The sequence below is a fragment of the Oxyura jamaicensis genome, chromosome 1, assembly GCF_011077185.1.
Source record: "Oxyura jamaicensis isolate SHBP4307 breed ruddy duck chromosome 1, BPBGC_Ojam_1.0, whole genome shotgun sequence".
Classification (NCBI taxonomy): Eukaryota; Metazoa; Chordata; class Aves; order Anseriformes; family Anatidae; genus Oxyura; species Oxyura jamaicensis.
In genome coordinates, this window is record NC_048893.1 from 183,009,255 (window position 1) to 183,029,290 (window position 20,036).

General features: G+C 42.4%; 1 protein-coding gene across 4 annotated transcripts in view; it reads right to left on the minus strand.

Moving 5' to 3' along the window:
• Positions 1 to 20,036, minus strand: part of MTUS2 (microtubule associated scaffold protein 2) — a 281,311-nt gene that overhangs the window by 237,468 nt on the left and 23,807 nt on the right. Inside the window, exon 1 of one of the 4 annotated variants that reach the window (XM_035325356.1) lies at positions 14,928 to 15,487. The exons of the other annotated variants lie outside the window; for them this stretch is intronic. The gene's annotated coding sequence lies outside the window, so the exon portion shown is untranslated. Of the gene's footprint in view, positions 1 to 14,927; positions 15,488 to 20,036 lie in introns of those variants that run through there. 4 annotated transcript variants of the gene reach the window in all.

A 20,036-nucleotide genomic window follows, 5' to 3' on the forward strand; every position in this document is an offset into this window, starting at 1 on the left:
GGAAGGGAAGGGAAGGGAAGGGAAGGGAAGGGAAGGGAAGGGAAGGGAAGGGAAGGGAAGGGAAGGGAAGGGAAGGGAAGGGAAGGGAAGGGAAGGGAAGGGAAGGGAAGGGAAGGGAAGGGAAGGGAAGGGAAGGGAAGGGAAGGGAAGGGGGTGAGCTATGCCTGGCCAGGGCTCCTAGCCACTAGATAGAGTGTGGGAGTAGAAAGGGTGGGTGCTTAAATAACCCTGACTAATGGTAACACTCACCAAGAAAAGGAAGAGTCTGAACTTGGGGTATGGGATAAAATGAAGAGAAGAAAACCCAGGCTGTACAAACAAGCAGCCAGAGACCAGCTGTGAGCATCTGAGGTGTCCTGAGTGCCAAAGAAGAGTAGAGGACATGCCTGGAGAAATCAAGATGTGGAGTACTAGATGAAAGCCTACTCCCTGCTCCCCAGGTGAGTTTTCCTGTTTGTTTCAGATGTCATCCACAAGGTTCAGACATTTGGAGCAGCTGTATTAAATATAGTTTGCAGCAGAAACAGTAATTGCTTAGATTGAAACACTCCTTTAAAATGTACAGAGAGGGCTTCAAAGGATAGACTGCCACATTTTCTTTAAACTCAGTTCTTGCCTGAATTATTTACTTGAAAAACTTCCTTAATGACTGGGGAACAAGGAGAATTATGACACCACGACAGTGACCTCTGCTTGAGGAAAAGGAATTGTTTTGATCGAATGGGTTAAAAACATTTTCCCACAAGGCTAAAATCTATTTTGTATGGACACCATAAAAATAGCTGGAAGAAAATATAGGCTTATTAAGGATCAAAACTTTCTAGGCTTTCAATTAAGAGAGGAAAAGAAAAAGCCTAGATATTCACATCTGAGACCTCTGAGATCCTAAAGAGAGGAGAAAAAGAAAAGAAACTGAGCAGAACAAAAATATTTCACAAAAAGCATTTTATTTTCCTCATAGCTGCAGGTCAAGGAGAAGTTGGGTGGCTTACCCAAGTAAGGCTAGAAGGATTTCTGTGTAGAGAAGTTTAGCAGTAAGATAAATGCACCTTACAGTTCCCATTTTGCCGCTCGAGTTGTCTCTAGGAGTTTATTTTCTATGCAGAAATCAGAGAGGAAAATAAAAGAAAAAAAAATGAAGAAGAAATCTAGCAAATGTTATAGCAAATCTTGCCAATACCAGATCACTGCCTGCATCACTACATCACTGCTGTCATTACAAACGTTTAATCCCAGGAGCTCACCACCTTCAATAATTCAAATGGTTCAGAGTGCTGAGACACTAGAAGAGGACTGATGTCCATTTTCATTAAACTGGATCCTGTGTCAAGTTTCCAAAGCTGCTCACACCAACCATGCCATAGGAGAGCAACGTATTACTGCCAGGGCCCAGGGGCTGCCCTGCGACAGCTCTGCCCATGCTCTCCCCTGTACCACAAGGTCTGACAGCATCATAACTGAAACAGCATCTCCTCCTGCTCATTATGCTTCCAAAACCAAGGAAAAATAGAAAATAAGTGGACTAGGTGGACTTAAACACATGAAAAACACCAGTGATTGCTTCACTTCAAGGAGAGGAGAAAGGAGACTGGTAAAAAAGCTTTATTATGAAGGAAATGGGGCATGGCCTTCTAAAAGCAGATGATATAAATGCATAGCTAATAAGCTATGTACTAAAAAAATTATCTGTCACTAGCAGAGCGTGTCTAAGATTTATCTGGAGAAGGAACATGCAGCAGCCAGCCACTGGTGATGCACTACATGCAGTACACTGGTGGGCAATACATTTGTTTTAACCAATACAGCAAATTGGAAGTGGCTCCCTGCCTCCTTCATGGACCACCAGGTACCATCTGTATGTTTCCATATTCATTTATCATTACTGCATGCTTATTATGATTGCCACAAGCTTCATGAGGCCGCCCCTCACAGTGGCCCCAGCCTGTCTTCCATGTCAAATCAATGGCAAAAGCAGAGTCCCAGTGGACTGGTCTTTGTTATTTCCAGTTCTGGGGACTGAAGCTTTTTTTTTTTGCAGCTGTTATTTCCCCAGAAAAGAACTGTAAAATCTGCATTTGGGAGAATAAAATGTTTCAAAAAGCACCAAATATTTGCTTCATTTTCACTTTCATTTTTGGTGTTTTTATTATCTGGAATTTAAACTAAAAATAACAAAATCAGATTCTTTTATTTTGAAAATGAAGGTGTGCCCTATTTTAGTTTCAAAACATTTTTTAACTTTCTGTAAAATGAAAAATTCATCTAAACCTTACAGTTTTATTTGATCCATCAGCATTTTCTATGAAAAAGAGAAAAAAATGCCAAAAAATTCCTGGTCAGCTCTTGTAAAGATGTGCTTTTAAAGATTCCCAGCTGGGCTGGCAGGAGACATGAAATATTAAATGCTTTAAAAAGGAAACAGGCCTAACTACTTCACTGTGCATTTGAATGAAAGTACCCTCAATTTTTTAGCCATTTTTACAAAAAAAAAAAAAAAAAGAAAGAAAGAAAGAAAGAAAAAACAGAGATATAGATTGTCAAAACAGCATTATGACAAGTTTGCACTGAAATTCCTATTTGTCCCTACATAGCGCAGTAGGATGCTCTAAAGTCACAAATCCTCAACAAGCCAGTATTAGCTGCAAAGTATTATTAATTCTCAATTCCTGGAGGTTTGCCACTTTAGATACTACACGAGATTAGATTATTTTTTTCACTGTTTGCTCATTCTTGCACTTATGAAAGCAATTTTTTATGTCTCTAAAAGGTCCCAGGTAAAATACTGCAGAAACTGAGCACATAAAATATTACAGTAATCAGCAAAGAGACAGTGTTACGTCTTCTGATAAACAGCTTTTTTACTTAATTGTGCATCCCATACACGAATGGATGGAAAATGATTTTCTTCCATAAGACACAATTTCATCCATTGAACCACAGAAACAATGATCAATATTTTAGCCAGACACCAGGACATCCATCGCAGAGCCCTGCTCTCCTCCGGAGCAAGGAGCTCAGTTCTCCCGAGCCAATTAATCCGTGTTTACCCACGCGCTTCCCCATCCACAGCAGCACTGAAGCAGTAAATCCTTTTGGAAACGAAATCTAGATATTAAACCCTGAACTCCAACGTGTGAGCTGACAGAATCCATCAATGACACACAGACATTCCTGGTTACAGGAGAGAAAAACCTGCCCAGCGTGGGGCTGCTGCTCGAAGTTTTTCCCCCATTCACAGGCTGCTTAGCTCTGCTGAAGTACACGGTGCTCATCGTATGACTCAACAATAAAATGTACTCCTACAGAACCACGTTGTCTCAGTTCCTGGTTCTCTGGGAGCTGCGTGCCTAGTACAGCTTGGTGGAGCTGGTCCTCAGTCCCTGGGGAGAAAGGTTGGCAGCTCTCAGAGAGAAAAAGCTGAAGGCAGGCTAATTTGAAAACAACATCTCCAGCCTACAGTTTGAATATAGAAAACACTGAACTGATTAGAACCATTAAAAAAAAAAAAAATCAACTATTTTTGTTGGGTAATGGTCCATATAGGCAAAAAACAAGGAGCAGGAACTCAGCTGGCCCAAAGCTGGAGCTGGGGGCTGGCAAATCCCTCTGGTTTGCTGTGGCGAGCTAGGCTCGCTAATTTCCACAGAACATAAAGACCAATTCCACCAAAAAATCCCTGAGGAGCAGCCACAACTTGATGAATTTTATGATAGTGTTTTTCTTAAATAACTTGATTCCAGGAGGTATGAGATTAAATAAGAACCAAAGCTTTCATTTAAAAGAACAGAAATAAATTTCTTGCCTCTATCACTGCAGGAAAAAAAAAAAAAAAAGAAAAAAAAAAGAAAAAATGTGCTCAGCTCATAGTCTGCCTTAAAAGTGAAATTTTCCTTATTTTCAATAACACTTTTGGCCAGGTTTTCTGTTTAACCAACTTTGGGGGCCTGTGAATCATATTTTCAACTTTTTCCACTATGAGGCCTTGACTTTTGTGTCATCGGGAAAAGATGAAACCTTTGTAGGTATGCCTGGCTGCAGGAGCGAATACACCAAACTGGGATTTTGGGGAAAATGTTACCACTACCCAGGTGGTACTCAGATTATTTTTAATAAAACCAGATTATTTTTTAATAAAAGCATTATGCTTTGTTTTGGGAAAAATAAAAAGTTATTTTTTGTTCAAGTTTTCTACTCTGACAAAAAAATCTGAATTACCGAAAGACATTAACAAGCTCCCTGTAATATCGTGGAGGAAGAGGAGTCATTTCTGGAGATATTTATTTTGTATCAAAACCCATGGTACGACCTGGAGGAGCAGGCACAAGCCCCCAGGAATTGTGTAGGTGGAGTTTAGGAGGGCAGTGATCCAAGAAGCCCTGGCTAACCCAGGTATGGGTAAAAACACACCATGCACAACTCAGGTTTCTGCTCGACGTGTTCTTAAGTACTCATAATCCTGCCCTTAGTGCTGAAAAAACAGGGCTAGCCATGTCTATACCTACCTCCCATGTAAAGTCAGCTGGAACACATAAACCTGGCAGCTCAGGAAGTCCTGTAGGACCTCGTTAAAGTCCCAAGGCCCTGATCTGCTGCGTACATGCAGATATAACATCCATAACTCTGCTCAAGATGCAGCTTTAGGATTTGCTAGTCACACAGGATGGCTGACGTTGGACATCTGGGGGCCCCTGGTGCCACCCCTGCCCAAGCAAGGACACCCAGAGCAGGCTGCCCAGGACCACGTCCAGGCGGCTTTTGGAGATCCCCAAGGAGGAGACCCCACAGCCTCTCTGGGCAGCCTGTGCCAGGGCTCTGTCACTCAGTCTATGGTTTCAGGCATTTCTGCTGTGAGCAAGCCCAGCCCTAGACTCAGGGTTAAATTGCTGTTTTCCAGACTAAGAATCTCTTAAACTTAATTACAGCAGCTCCAAGAACCTCTGTGGAAAGCACGTATACCCTAATGTTTTCATGGGTTTTCATTACCTACTCTGTCATCTGTCTGCCATGAAACAGAGAAAAAAGTGGGGTAAGATGTGTCAACAGCCCCCCAGAGTCAAACCTATATCCCATACCCCACAGGCACCAAGGCCAAAGGGAATCTGAGGTCACAGAACTCACCCCTGCTCATGCTTTCAGCAAAAGACAACAACAACAACAACAAAATCACTTGATGTTTCTAGTTCATCAAGTTCCATTTCTTTATTAATAGTGTAGTCTCTGTGTACAGTAGACTAAGAAACACTGCCACTGAAAGTCCTCCTGACAAACACCACAAGATCAAAGAGAAAAAACAGAATTTAGCATGACTTGTTGAAAAATGAATGGTAAGGTTAAACAACAGCTTCGGAAATTATGCAAAGAGTAAGTATGCATTCAAAACAAACCCTCATAAGCAATGCTGAGAGTACTCCATATAACAGCCTTTTAATGGGATATTGCAACTGCTGTGCTGTACAATTGCCTTGATATAAGCTCACAGGAAGGTACAAAAGATAAATCCTACCACTGTTTTCCACCCAATGTGGCAATAGAAAATAGATCTTATGTGGCAGTCATTTTGAACTGTGTACCAAAATAAGAAAAAAAAAAAAAAACTTTAATATATCATGGAAGATCCGAGATGTTTTTGCCGTAGGTCTATAGTGAATACAGCACTGCTGAGCCAAGTATCATTACCAATGTAAGGACCAAAACCCTAGCCACTGACACGAGCATCCCCAGCTGCCCTTTGCTCCCACCGCATGTCTCTGGGGCGCGATGCTTACCGGCCTCCAGCAGGACTCCACGACTCCTCCACCAGCCTCAGCCCCCGTGCAGAAGAGGCTTCCTCTGGCAGCTGTGTGGACCAGAAGAGAAAACCAAGCGATGCTTTCTTCCAGCAGAAGTAGTAGGAAAAGGCTACTCGGTTCAGGCAGCAGTGAGCACCATCAGCACTACTCGTGGTGTGGTTACCGACAGAAACGCCGAGCACACGTGTGCCCTGGGAAGCCAGAAAACACTTCCTCACTCATTAGCATCGGAGCCTCCTACCTGGGGAGGCACTAAGCTGCTCGGATCATAAAATATTAAACATCACCGACTGAAACAGATGTGTTCATCTCAGTGTCAAGCTTTAGCACCACAACAGCAGATGAGAGATGCGATATCGAACTACGCTCCCAAGAAACAAGGAAGGCGTCCGAGTCGCAAACCACGGCTTGGCATGCCGAGTATTATTCTGGTGACAAGTCAAGTATTTTGTTCTCAGATCTGTTTGCAAGGAGCATTTTTGTGCATTCGGCAGAGAAATCAGGAGGGGATAGTGATTACAAAGAGCCGCCGCAGCTGGGCCTTTCAGACCATCGTGCCAGCGCACCCCATTTCCCAGCAGGGCGTTCCTACTGGGAAAAGCCAAGAGCTGCTCGGCATCGCTGCTCTTCCCACTGTGGTTCAACCAGCTGGATGCTTCTGAGCAGAACCATAATGACTCCACAGAGAAATGTTCCACCCATATAGGGACAAGACATTACCTCACCAGAGCCAGCAGCTTCAGTGGATTTATTGCATATTATCCCACGGTGGTTATTTTTCCTCCCTGCTTTAATTTTGTAGCACACAGTGATTCCTTGATACACGAATAATTTGCATAACCAAGCACAGGCTCATTTTGAAGCATGCTTACAAGAACATCCAAATGCCACGCTGCAAAGCTCCACGGGGCTAGGAATGGCACATCGGGTTTCAGTCTTGCTATTAAATCTTAATACTTCCTGAGGGCTGCACACTCTTAATTTTTCCCAGTGCTTTTGCCACACCAGTGTCATTTCAGTACAAACCAGATGAAAACCTGCACAGATTTATCTGTTCTGATCTTCTATCAAAGCTTTTGAACCCAGGTTTCTCTCAAAACCTAAGGGGAAAAGATAAAGTGCAACATGGAGAAGCAAAAGATTAAAACACGTTGCTGTGTTTTTCAAAAAGTGAAACACTAGAGGAAAAAAAAAAAAAAAAAGGATTAACATGCTTACTGTTCTCTCAAAGATACAGAACGATGGCTTTTGGCAGCTAACTCACAAATTCCAGTCTGTTTCCTCACAGCGCCTAAAATCGTAGAGCTTCTATTATTATTATTTCCTTTGTTGTTACTGAAATTTGCTGCAGAGATATGGTAGGACACCACTACATGCTTTATCTAGGGAGAAAGCATTAAAAAAAAATCATGTTCAGGGAATACTCTGGCCCGCATTTATCACATCTTATAGTGGAAAGGAGGTTAATGATGCCGCCTTGCTATGTCAGCCTGCAACTCTACACCAAGCTCTGTAGTTAAAAGCAACAAACAAGCACTCTGAGGGTATTGCAGCACTCATTTAAAAACACTACCCATGCATAATTGGGGGGTACGACTTCTGGATTATGTCAGCTCTTGGATAGCTCTTGTTTTACGCTTGCAATGCACCCTACACGCTGCACACCTACTGGTATATACAGCTTCTGTGAGGGTATTCAATGGTATGTTTCCTTGATTTTTTTTTTTTTAATTATTCAGTGTTGGAGTTAATAAACAGCTTAGCAAATGAAAATGTCACAGCTTAGTGCAGAATACATTAATTAATGAAGTAGGATGCAGGACAATTTAAAGGTACATTTCCCAGAGGCAGAGAGCTGATCCTCTTCCAGCTGGCATCCAAAGCAGCAACATCCCATTGACTGCAACGACAGCCAGTGGGCTTAGAAGATCCTCATCGTTTTACAAATGACGACAACCTGGCTTCCATAAACAATGGCAGAACTTGGAGCTTAAGCACTATTTAAGAGCTACAAAGTGCACAGTATGCTCAAAGGGATTAAATTTACTTTAAAAAGCAATTTGCAGATTTCACAACAAATGTTATAACAGTTTGATCCAAAGATGCATGCTGTCAAAACTGCAAAAACTTACTGATCTCTCCCCTGCTTTCAACCTGTCCTGTAATGAAAGGTCTTGGGGGAAGGAAACAGGCTAGAGGAATTAGCTTAGAAATTGAACTCTTTCAAGAGCTTGGTCTGCACATACTCCGAGGTGAATTAACACTTTTGAGAGCTAAGGGTAGTTTGAACCTTGATTTATCAACTGGATTTGAGGAAATTACTGGGATCAGATTGAAGGAAAGTACTGGTTCAACTGGGCTCTACCATAGCTTCTCCCCGTGTGCAACAATACAATAACGCCACTTACAGTAGTGTCTGCAGTGCTCTGAAGAAAAGGTAACACTACCCAAAATATCCTGATATACTCTTTCCAGAGGCAGAGAGAAACAAAAGAAAGTAGAGATTTCACCGCAGATTCTTATAGCCTCTCTGGTCTGGATGCAGTGCTTATTTGCCTCTTGCAGCCCTGAAGTCTTTCCTATGTAACTGCCTTCAGCCACCCAGCATCAAAGAGGAATGGGGGAGATTTCCAGGAGTCTTTCCCTTGTCTTTGCTCTTTTCCCGGCTGCCCCACACCAGCAGGGAGGGACAGGGACAGCTCAACCACAGGGAGGAGGGACATGGACCTGCCGGAGGGGACAAAGCCCAAACATTGCAGGTCCACCTTTAGAAAACCACCACTGAGGGATCAGGTGGGAAGTTACAGCTCATATTAACATGTAGAAACTCACCTCAGCAAAACAATTATTTCTTAGCAACTGGATTTCTCTCAGGCTGAATTCCCGGGGGCTACACTCAATGTACTCCTGCTCACAGAAATGAAAGTTTCCTTCTAGCACTAGGCAGGCATTTCAGACCTGAAAAAAATATTATTTTCTCATATCAATTACTCATAACCTTCAATCTCTTGAGACATGCATTTTCTACTCTGGCTTTGGTCATTCCAAAATATGCCCTCATTTTCAATTGCTCACAGGTAGACAGTCAGATATGGTAGGGTTTGCACAACAACATGGTAAGAAACAGACAACCTCAAAGAGATTACAGTAGCATGAGATAGAGCACAGGGAAAATGCAGAGTCGGGTGGAAACAACAACAGTGAAACGCTTTGTCCCAGATCACCAAACAGATAAATAACATGACAGGGGAAGTGACCATGACCTCCCGATGCTCTGTTTAGTGCTCTGTTTACTTGCAAAGCTTGCTTCCTTTCTTTTAAACACACCAGCCTTCTCCTAAAAAAATACCTTGTGTGGTATTCTCCTAAAAATATACGTTGTGAAGAGATGCTACACTGTATGCTCACTTTAAGAAAGCTGGAATTTCAAACACAATGGTACACTAAAATGTAAATCCCCAGGGCATCTATGCAAACAAACCTTCTTTGTGTCTAGGAAAGGAGGGGGAGAATTCACACACCACACACACCTGCACTAGGTCTGTGCAAAAGCCTTTGAGACAAAGCACATATCATGCTTTAGCTGAGAAAATCAAAGCTAAACCAGAAATTATTATAACCTACCCCAATTCTGACCCTAAAGAGGGACAGATTAATTCAATATAAAAGTGTTAATCCTTGAAGACATGTAGTTATTTGATTAGGCAACGTGTTTTGATCAGCAAAAATTATTTCTGACATCACAACCCGTATTGATGCTGTCCCTTGGCTTTCCCAGTTTAACCAACGTGACCTAGCAGAATCGTGGCTTCAGAAATGTCTCAACTGGACAGTGGCCTTCTTCAGGGTCTGGCTCCATCCACTGCCCCGGGCTGCCTTCAAATGCTCGAAGAGTCAATACTTCTCCAGGTGCTTACAGCTTGAACATCACCACCTCTTTCTTAGCACTGCTGCTTACAGATTTTCAGAACCTGTAATTTCAGTTTAGATAGGAAATCTAGCATTTTTAGTTCCCTAGCTATAAAATTCTGCCTTCACCAGAGCTTGCACTGCCTCCCAGTCCAGCGCTCCCTTTGAATTCAATTGATTTTTGTAGCTGCAGATCATTGGTTATGACCAAACTTAATGTGAATTCCTGTGGGAACCTAATGGACAGCACGTCTCAATTACAGGTCTGCCGAGCCATCATTACTGTTCACGCCACGTTCAGCATGTCTGACAGCACTGGGGCCCACGAAAACTTGATGCAGTAGGCAAGACTGGGAGGCTAGAAAGTGTTTCAATACAGGGGCAGGTTTCAATACGGTTACCTTCAAGATAAAATCCTTTAAGAGAACAATTTGCAAGTTAACAACTATTTGATTGTGGTCTGAATTTAATGCTATCTAATGGCATTTGCCAGATATATTTTTTTTAATCATTGCAATATTTTTCTCAAACTGAAGTTATTTCCAAAGTTTGCAACTGTTAAAAATTTGCAATGATTTAGTAAAAGTGTAAATAATTCCCTGCTTCAGAGCATCTGACTCATACTTGCAAGTCTACGCCTCTCCAACTGCCCCTTACTCACTAGTCATTGGAGCTGTTTATTCAGAATTTCATTTCTCAGTTATTTGTGAATATTAGCGGGTATCCTGTTGGCTTCTTTCAGTATAAAATGTGTAGATGAACAAGAAGGAGTGGGAAAGAGATGAAATATATATAATGAAAGGGTTGCAAGGCAATATATTTTGAAGTCTTTCGGCATTCATTTCTGGGCTATTCAGGATAAATGTGAACAAACTACATACTGTGTATGTGCTTGACCTTATCGGTTAGGTTATAAAAGTTACATCTACATTGGTCCAGCTTCAAAGCAGTTAGAGACTTCACAATCAAAATTTCACCCTTGCATTTCCATGTTGGAACAGAGCAATTTCCCTTTTTAATCCACAACATCTCCAGAGTTCATGATTCTGATCTCTGTTGGTGTTTGCTTTTAGTGCTGGAGCCAGCAACTGTTATTCAAGCAAGTAAGGACCTTAGCAGACATGAAAAGCAAATACCAAGCTCAGGAATACTTTTTATGACCAGTATTTACATCTGAATTTGTCTTCTTGTTTAATGAATGGTCAAAACTCCACTATAACAACCCTGAAATAAGTCTGGAAAGTTTTGGTCTGTCATCAAGATGAGACATACTACTTGTAACTGGCCTTTGGTGTTGCACCAAAATAAAATAGAGTGGCAACACAGTATATACTTGCCACAAGCATGTAAAACATTGTGCAAAGGCTACATGCTCAACAAGGTGTAACACCCTGTACAACTACATAGCTTGCTGCCCAATCAGCTGTACAAATGCAACCCTGAGCAGAATCTAGCCTGATGATTTGGAATAGGATTCAGGTAGATGCCCACGTTTCTCAAATGGCTGAAACACAGTTTAATATTGAAGCATAATGTCAGCTAGATCTGTACCATCAGAACTCTTCATAATACATTTTGTCTAGGATGTGCAGTCCGGAAAAATACTGCTCCAGTGTCAACACCCTTTTATTTCAACCCAGCTTTTGTCGCCTCCACTGCTGGGATCCAGCAGGGCTAGACAGAAGTGGCAGCTCCTCAGATAAGAAGGTGCCTAGAGATCACACATACCAAGGAAAACAAGTATCCAGTATACAGGATCACATTTTGTCACTGCCTAGAAAGTCCTCAATCACTTTTCTGGATATAAGTACCTGCTTCCCCCAAAATACCAAAGACTTGTCTCCAGCTCTTCTCCTGGTGTCTTACACTGAGTTCTAGGGCACTGCAAGAGGCCAGAAACCTAGAAATGAGCAAAAATTAGCACCCAATTTTAAACAAGGTTTTTTAGCCCTTTACTGGATTTAGCCCTAGCTCTCAGAAGGCTCTCCCATCAAAGGAGGCTTTTGAAAACACCATTTGTCTATTTTGAAAATCCTTGACGTTACTTAGGTCAGCGAGACTGCTCAAAGAGACAATGGCTTTACAACATGTACAAAAAAACCACAGGAGCTCTGTGGGAACGTGCTTTAAAAGACAGTGTCCCCTTTTCAGTTACCAGGGTGCATATCATCATAGGGAGAATGATTTTGTTAGTAAGAGTCCACTGCCTGCTCCAACACTTATCCTCACAGGGAGGCAAATGAGACCTGCAGGGTGTCTCCATCTGGTGCACCACCACCTCCTGCACCACCGCTAAAGATGGCTCTGCTTCCATGGGCAGCTGGATGAGGTGACCTCCAGCATTCCCTCCCAGCCAACATAATGTCATGACCCTAAAAGGAGCTGGGGAAGAGCTCATACTTTCACCTGTTGCTGCAAATAGCCATACATTTCTCATTTGTTTCATGGGTAAGAGGTGGAGTTGGAGCCAAGCCCACTTTAATGCGTATGTACATGTTTGTATACATATATACGTATGTTTAACACTTAGAGCCAGAGCCTTCCCCCAACTCTGAGCAAGAAGGATGGGGAAGTGAATATTTATAATCAGGTCCCAGGACACAGACTTGGGCGCCCAGGGTAGCACACCATCGATGGATGACAACAATGACCTTTTTAATGTATTTAAAGTTCAGTTAGAAAGGTAACGAAGGAGATTTGAGGGAGAAGAAAGATCAAAATAATAGTTTCAAAGCACTGTACCTATTTTTGACATTCTTACATCATGTTTCCATAGGAACTGGAATGCAAAGGAGCATGCTGTAGCTGTGTTCAAAAATGTGTGGTTTAGTGGCTTGTAAAGGGTTGGTTATGGCCACCGTGACCACTCTGCTACCTGCTGCACACCACAATCTTAGCTGTCATGTTTGCAAAATCTCAGAAAAGAACTGTTTTCCCCTTGTTTTTCTCTCTCTCATCCTGCAGATGTTGATTTCACATCCTCCCATAGCCATGGTGCTCAGGACTGCCCAGACAAACCCACCAGGAGGCTGGAGAGCACCCGGGTTTCTACCAGGCACTTCATCAATCACATGAGAATGAGGACAGCTCAAACAGCAGGATCGTGTGGATACGGGAGAGGTGGTGTGTCCTAGGGTGCAACACACAACCCAGGCTTTTACATCCAGCTTTGGCACATGAGTGACCCTGTGCTAGGCACACCAGGTAAGATCTGCTCCATCTGTTGGCTGCCTGATACATCTAGCCGAGCTCTGCAGGTAAGCACTTCCCTGGCCAACAGACACCATATAACCTGCCAAAACCAGACTCCATGGAGAAGCTCTCTCAACCCAAAGCACCCACCCAGTTGCCCCAGTCTATACTCCCCTGGTTACACCCACATGTTAAGCCCTTGGCCCACAGCAAGGTGCCTTGTAGCAACTGATTCTCTTTCTCCATTCAAAATCATCCAACACGGCAGCAGGTCTGTGTTGCAGCTCATCCAAGCAGTACTTGTAATTGCATGAAGGCAGCGTTGCATGTCCTAGAGCAAGGTGTGGGCACATGGGGGTGTTTGGTAACCCTTGCACAGGGGTAGGACCATGAACATTGTGGGGAGCCAGACCTGCTGTGGTGTCACCCAGGAGTCCTCCAGCAAGCAGCCCCTCAGTAAGCTGTCCTCAAAAACAGCACAGGTTTTGTCCCAGGAGATAATTAGATTGCTCCAGAAGACAAGCATGTGAAGCATGAAACATGTATCCAGCTGGGAGACCAGAACCTGGGACTGAGCCAAATTAAGCTATTTAACTGCATAGACACTATGTACCCAAAGGGGACAAAGCTCCTCCAGAGCAGTTACATGAGATGAGCTGTGCACCTCTCTCTTGGACGTGGCAGGAGCCTGAATGACCAGCTCTACTTTTAGATGGCAAAAGTGAAGCAAAATGACTCCGTTTCCTGCACTATCATCCTTGAATATGTACAATGGTGTAGTGACATTTGCAAATGAGATCACTGCCATTGACATCAGTTCATAACAAATGATGTGTAAGCACTAGTTACCGGTACTTATGATTAAGAGAAAAGTAGAACTTGTTTTTTGTTCTGTTTATGTTTTCATTTATAAGAAAAAAACACTTAATATTCAATTCTGACTCATCCTAAGACAGATAACTTCAAACAATCAGGGTAAAATACATACTCTCTTCCTTAGATCTTCCAGGCTTAACTTCATCATCCCACAGGTAACTCAGCCAGAAAGCTGAAGACTCACCTTCTGGCCAGAAGATCCTTCAGACCACAGACAGGAAGGCAAATTTCAGCCCAAATGTCCTATCTGGGCAGGAGCCAACTACATGTACCCTTACACTGTTGTGGAAGTTGTTAAAAATATTGATGTTTTAAAGTTAAATTTTGCAAATCAATACTTGTCTATAGCACAGAGGCATTTTACAAACACAATGAAACAATTTACATATTTAGGTACTCCACATACTGCAATATTTCTTTCTCATCAAAAGAACTGCAGACGTAGGTATTTTCATAAGAATTCCCACATAAATCACAGGCTTGACAAACATATCAATGTAGGATACTTGAATCCAAGTCTTATTTCAAATATTACAAAGACAGTTTCAACCACTGGAATATTAGAAGAAAATATCTGGGGAGTCCTGACAGCCTCCTATTGAAATACAGTTTGGTTATTGAAAAACTAGAAAGCAATTTTTGTCTTTAGAACCTGATCCTTTAAAAGAAAATACCTCATTAAGCCCAAAGCTGGTATTTTAAGGATCTGAAACAGTATGCTATAAGCATACACATTACCCTTCCTTCTCTGCCTCTGAAGTCATACACTGAAGTAGAAGAAACATGCCTTACTTCCAGTTTTCTAATCTGAGTGAAATACACTGGCTCAAACCTTATCACCACCAAAGACTCAAAGGCAGCGTGTAAGTTTTGCAAGTCTGCATGTGTTTGCACAACTCCAGATGCGAATGTTGAGATTCCCAGCTGGGAACAAATCTACAAGACACAGTGAGAAGTAGATGTACTAAACTCAGAGTGGTCTACTTCATTGCCCAGAAACACTAAACAAAAACAACGCACATAGCATACAGAAAGTATAGTGCATTGATAGCATATAGATGCTGGGATTTTGATACTGCCATCTTTTACACAGAATAACTCAAAGTCTATAACAAAGAAGAGCAGAGCCTTGCACTTTACAAGCCAGATGTATGAACTCACCCGAGCACCAAGCTTTCTGCTTCAGGTCCCTTTGCAAGCAAGTCACATCCAGGCCTTCTCTCTTGCATTCAAACTCTGGATAGGCTGTTGTTACCTGTGGCCACATCTCACTCCAGAAAACCATCATTTTTAAAGATCAAGATGATGCACAGTGCAGCAAGGGATGCTGCAGGACCTTCCTAGAGGCTTAGAAGGAGCAGGGCTCTGCCCACTTGCTCCTGAAAGCATTTCTCCAGCTTAGCTTTCCCACGGTAAATTCTCAATGCAGGGAAACAATAAATAAAAAAAAAAAAAAAAAATCTAATCATTTAACCAACAGGCTGGAGAGAAAGGAAGAGGCTGCCACAGCCGTGCCTGCTCTGAATGCTTGGCAGGTACACAGGCACAAGGGGAATGATGCTATAGATAAGTGCAGACAGAAATAGCTAGAAGGATGAGCTGGCTGAGGGTGCTGGTGAACAGCAGTGATCTCCCTTCTGCTGTGATTTCACCAAAAGCAATAGCTAAGCTGCAGATTCGCCAAGCAGGCTGGCAGAAAGGTCACCCCAGGCTCTGAACCTCATGTGGAAAACCTGACACAGATCCCACCCCTGCCTTGGGTGGAGGCGTAGGGAACTGCATCATCTCATCCTGGTTCTGACTGAACACAAAATGCTCTTGCTGTGTGCCATGGGGTTTAGTGCTATTCCCAGAAATCCTGCTGGGAAGCTGCTGCTCACAGATCCCCCCCACACTGTCAGGGAAATCCTGCAACTACATCTCAAAATGCTGCCGATGCACCAACCTGAGGTACCTGGGCAGCTCCTCACCTCTCCCCCAAGAGCAGCGTGAGTTTGTTCTCCCTGCTGCTCTTACCAGCCTGCATGGGGACAAATAGAGCTGTCACCTGTCACTCAAGAAACTTATCTGCAGGAATACGAAATAGACAGACATGAGGGTTTTGCTCAGCTGCCACCATTTAATAACCCCTTGTTTCCTCCTCCTACATGGCAAAAGATAATTTTCTTCTAAAACTGGAAAACAGCCTCACCCAATCGCACCTGTGCTGAGAAACAAGAAAAATTAAAAACTGCTTTCTGAAGCTGCTAGGGCAGGAACAACGAGCCAGTACCTGCACTGTGGGCTTATCAGTCCCAAGGAACCAAGGTCTGCAGCTGTTAGTACAGTGGACAACCTTGAGAAACCCCACGGCTTGGACAGCTTGATCTCAGTCTAGGAAAGGGGTCCTAAGAAAATCTGAAGAAACAAAAAGGTGGGGATAAAAAAGGAAGTGATGGAGTAAAATAAAGAAAGAGAGGTGCAAGCATCATTGCTGTTTTCATAGCAGGGGAGTGAGGGTGATGAGGGGGGATGATAAGGCGTTCACTGGAAAGGAGACAAAACAGACCTTCGGAGATCAGGACTGATGCACAGACAAGCGACTAAGTGATAAAGCAGGAGTCCTGAGAGGGGAAAGCAGCCCCCTCAAAAAATCAACCCCTCTGTAAAAACTTGTATTAATCTTCTGAGGCTAAAGCTAAAAATGTCATGCTCTGATACACAGCTCAATTCTCTCATTCTTCACTTCCTTGTAACTGCTGCAGAGCTGCTTCTGTGGTACATCACTGGTCAATGCTGCTGGCTCATAACTAACTTGCCAATGTGCCCTGGCAGCCAAAAGGGCCAACCTGGGGTGCATCAGCCACCCGAGGGAAGGGTTTCATACAATCATAGATTGTCCTGCTCTGAGCTGGTGGGGCCTCACCTCCAATACCGTGTGCAGATTTGGTTGCCACAGTAAAAGTACAAAACTATTAGTGTCCAAAGGAGGGCTGTGAAGATGGTGGAAGAGTGAAGATGGTGGAAGGTCTAAAGGGGAGCAGCTGTGGTCCCTTGGCTTGCTCAGCCCAGAGCAGAGCAGGCTGAGGGGAGGCCTCATGGCGGCCTGCAGCTCCCTCACGAGGGGAGCGGAGGGGCAGGCGCTGAGCTCTGCTCTCTGGGGACAGCGACAGGACCCGAGGGAACGGCATGGAGCTGGGACAGGGGAGGGTCAGACTGGGGGTTAGGGAAAGGTTCTGCACCCAGAGGGTGGTCGGGCACTGGGACAGGCTCCCCAGGGCAGTGGTTATTGCACCAAGTGACCAATATAGGACAGCAGTCAGTGCTACAAGCTCAGGTTGCTTGAGGAAGTCTAGATCCATCCCTGTAAATTAGACATGGCCAAGGAGCTTCCTGGGGATGAGGCTACCTTCCAAGGTACAACTGAAAGAAGTGATTGCATGCAACTTTGCTAACAGGACATTCTGAAATCCCCCCCAAAAAAGCCTGGAGAGTAACTGGAAAATGGTGGCTGGCACACATTTATGACCACCTCTCCCTTGCTTGGCCCTGATCCTCACCTGCTAACACAGCCAAAGTCACAGCTTATGACATCGGTTGTTTTATCTCCTTTATTTGGCTTAGCTACTGCAGGAAAAAAAAAAAAAATCAGTAGTACATGTTTGTCAAGCAAAACTTGAAAATCTAAAGTAAATGGCTGTTGAAATATTGAAATAATGCTGAAAACAAGAAATTTGAGGTCCAGAAAGATAAAATATACTGTCTGACCGCTGAGACAAAGGGAAACTTAAATTTGATGCAAATAACTGCAAGAGCAATAACTGCCTTTAAACAACTTGTGCCCAGAAACACCCTCCTTCAGGCACATTTCTTGCTGTTTTCTAGGGAAATTAAAAACTTTCGAAGAATTATTGCTCATTTTTCTGATAACGTTGTCTTCATAGACAAGAACCAGGGACTCATGACAGTACTTAGCTGGTGCTACAGCAACCCATTGTAGTTTAAATTCTGGATTTCAAATTCACTAAATAGAAAGCATGTGGATCTGTAAAAATCAAAGATTTGTCTGAAAAATTCACAGGGTGTAATCCCCCTCACCTCTTTTTCTTTAAAAAAGTCAAGGTTATTTCCATATTGATTTGAAAGAAGGTAAATTCAAAAAGCAAGTATGAACCAGAAGACTTTTTTTGTCATTTTATTGAAAATTATTTTGCATAAAGCAGCTCATGATTTCACTCCTCTGTGTGTACATACTTTGCAAGGCTTTCACAATAAGGTGATCCGTTAATCACATTTTCTTTGTTGAAGGGGATAACTTGAAGTATTTATGGTTTTATGTTTACATAAGAAAAGAAAACAAGAACAGTAACATTTAGTTAAAAGCTTGTCTTGTAAGTTATTGTGAGCTATTTATGATTTAAAAAAAAAAAAAAAAAAAAACACCAGAAAAGCAAGCACTGTGCCTCCCCGACATATATTTCATCTGAAATTTAACATTATTTCTTCTGAAATTCTGAAATTTAAATTATTTCTTGAAATAATGTTGAACTGGAGTCCAATTTGAGGTATGTTAATACAATTTACTGCTGTGCTTTTACTTTGCACGTTTGTTTCATGAATTGAGGGCTACTTGCAAATAAAATTTTATACCCTTTTAAAAAGGTTTTGTTGCTGGTCTTTTTAACAGTTAAAAGCCTGCCTTGGACATCTGCAATTTCTTTCCCCCTCCAAAGGAAAAAAATCTTAAGTTCCTTGTTTTACTCAGAATAAGCACTTCTGATAACAGTAGCTGGAAATCTCCTTGCAAGGAAGGATGTACATGCCACTTATTTGTCAGTACAGTTTTAGAGCAAGAGATGCTCCTCCATCTACTGAACTACCATGAACTACAATCATGTACAAACAGTATCAAGTCATCAAAAAGAGAGGGTACCCAGTTTACCTCTAGGAAAAATTGGTGACAAGTACCAGCAATCCTCATGAACCAGACTGCAACAACACAAAGGCATACAGAACTTCTTTTAACCAAAACAGGAATACAGCCCAGAGAATCATGTAAGTATGAAATCAGACAACAGGAACACCATGACCCCAAGCAACTCATGAAAAAAAGAGGCAACAGCACTAGAAATAAAAATCTAAGAGGCTTTCTTCACCTGGAAAGAACTTGTCTCACCAATATCACATGCTACAGTTTAAAGTGCTTTTGTAAGTATAGCTTCTGGAAAAGCATCAGCACTGATTTGCTGCATAAAACTCTATTTTAGCTAAATAGACTTGCATGTTTAATCATCTTTTGTCCAATGCAAAGGCACCCAAATAATAGTTATTTTCTAATGCAGACAACACATGCAACAAGCTAAGATCATTAGCAGAATCAGTATTCCTGATAACAATACATACAATTCCCACTACAAAATAACAAGTCTGGAAGAGATCCCAGTTGTCTATAATGTATTTTAACATTGAATCTTAAAAAGAAGATTTCCGATTTTTTTTTCTTTTAATCTAAGCTAATTTAGTGTTTGTAGGGTCTGCTAGATTGAGGCTCTAGAGATGGAAGTCCTCCTAAAACTGGCAAACTGTCACAGAAGATGTCCTTAGCCAATGTGGGGTCCAGAAATGCTCATCAGTTCCTCCATGAACATTCATCTCTGGCTTTTCTGAGAAAGCTGCCAACAAGGATTAACTTTCTGATTGCCATTTACTGTATTCAGATGCTCATCACCAGTGCTTCATGCTCTGATCATCTTCCCATAAAGAAATCTGAAGTTATTTTTCATGGCAGTTGTCCTCTCAGATCACAGAATGCCCATCTTGCCTCTCAATCAGAGGCTGAATGAAACATGAACACAATACTTCCGAGGATGATGTACGAGGTGTATAAGGAATAAACGCTCCCCCATCACAGATCCCACCATTAAAACCTGAATGAGCTCCTGCATGAGGTTTTACTTCACATCCCTCTGAGTATGCCCTAAATAAATAGAGTTTGTATATGCTTCATGCCCCCTTTTCAACTTTCTGTCCAGTGTCAAGCAACTTGGATGGATGAGCTGAGTTCCCGTAAGTTTTGTGAAAGCTGATGAGCATGGAAAAGAGAGAACTCTAAAAACAGGCTGAATAAAGGCTGTAAGCTTTAACTTCATATGAAAATAAAGCCTCTGTTAGAAAGAGTTCTTCCTTAATGATGGGAAAGCCATAACTGAAATAAGATTGAGACACCAAGGGATTCATCTCTTCATCAAGGTTTTTCTCCCATTGTGACAGTCTGTTACTTAATAACCTGCA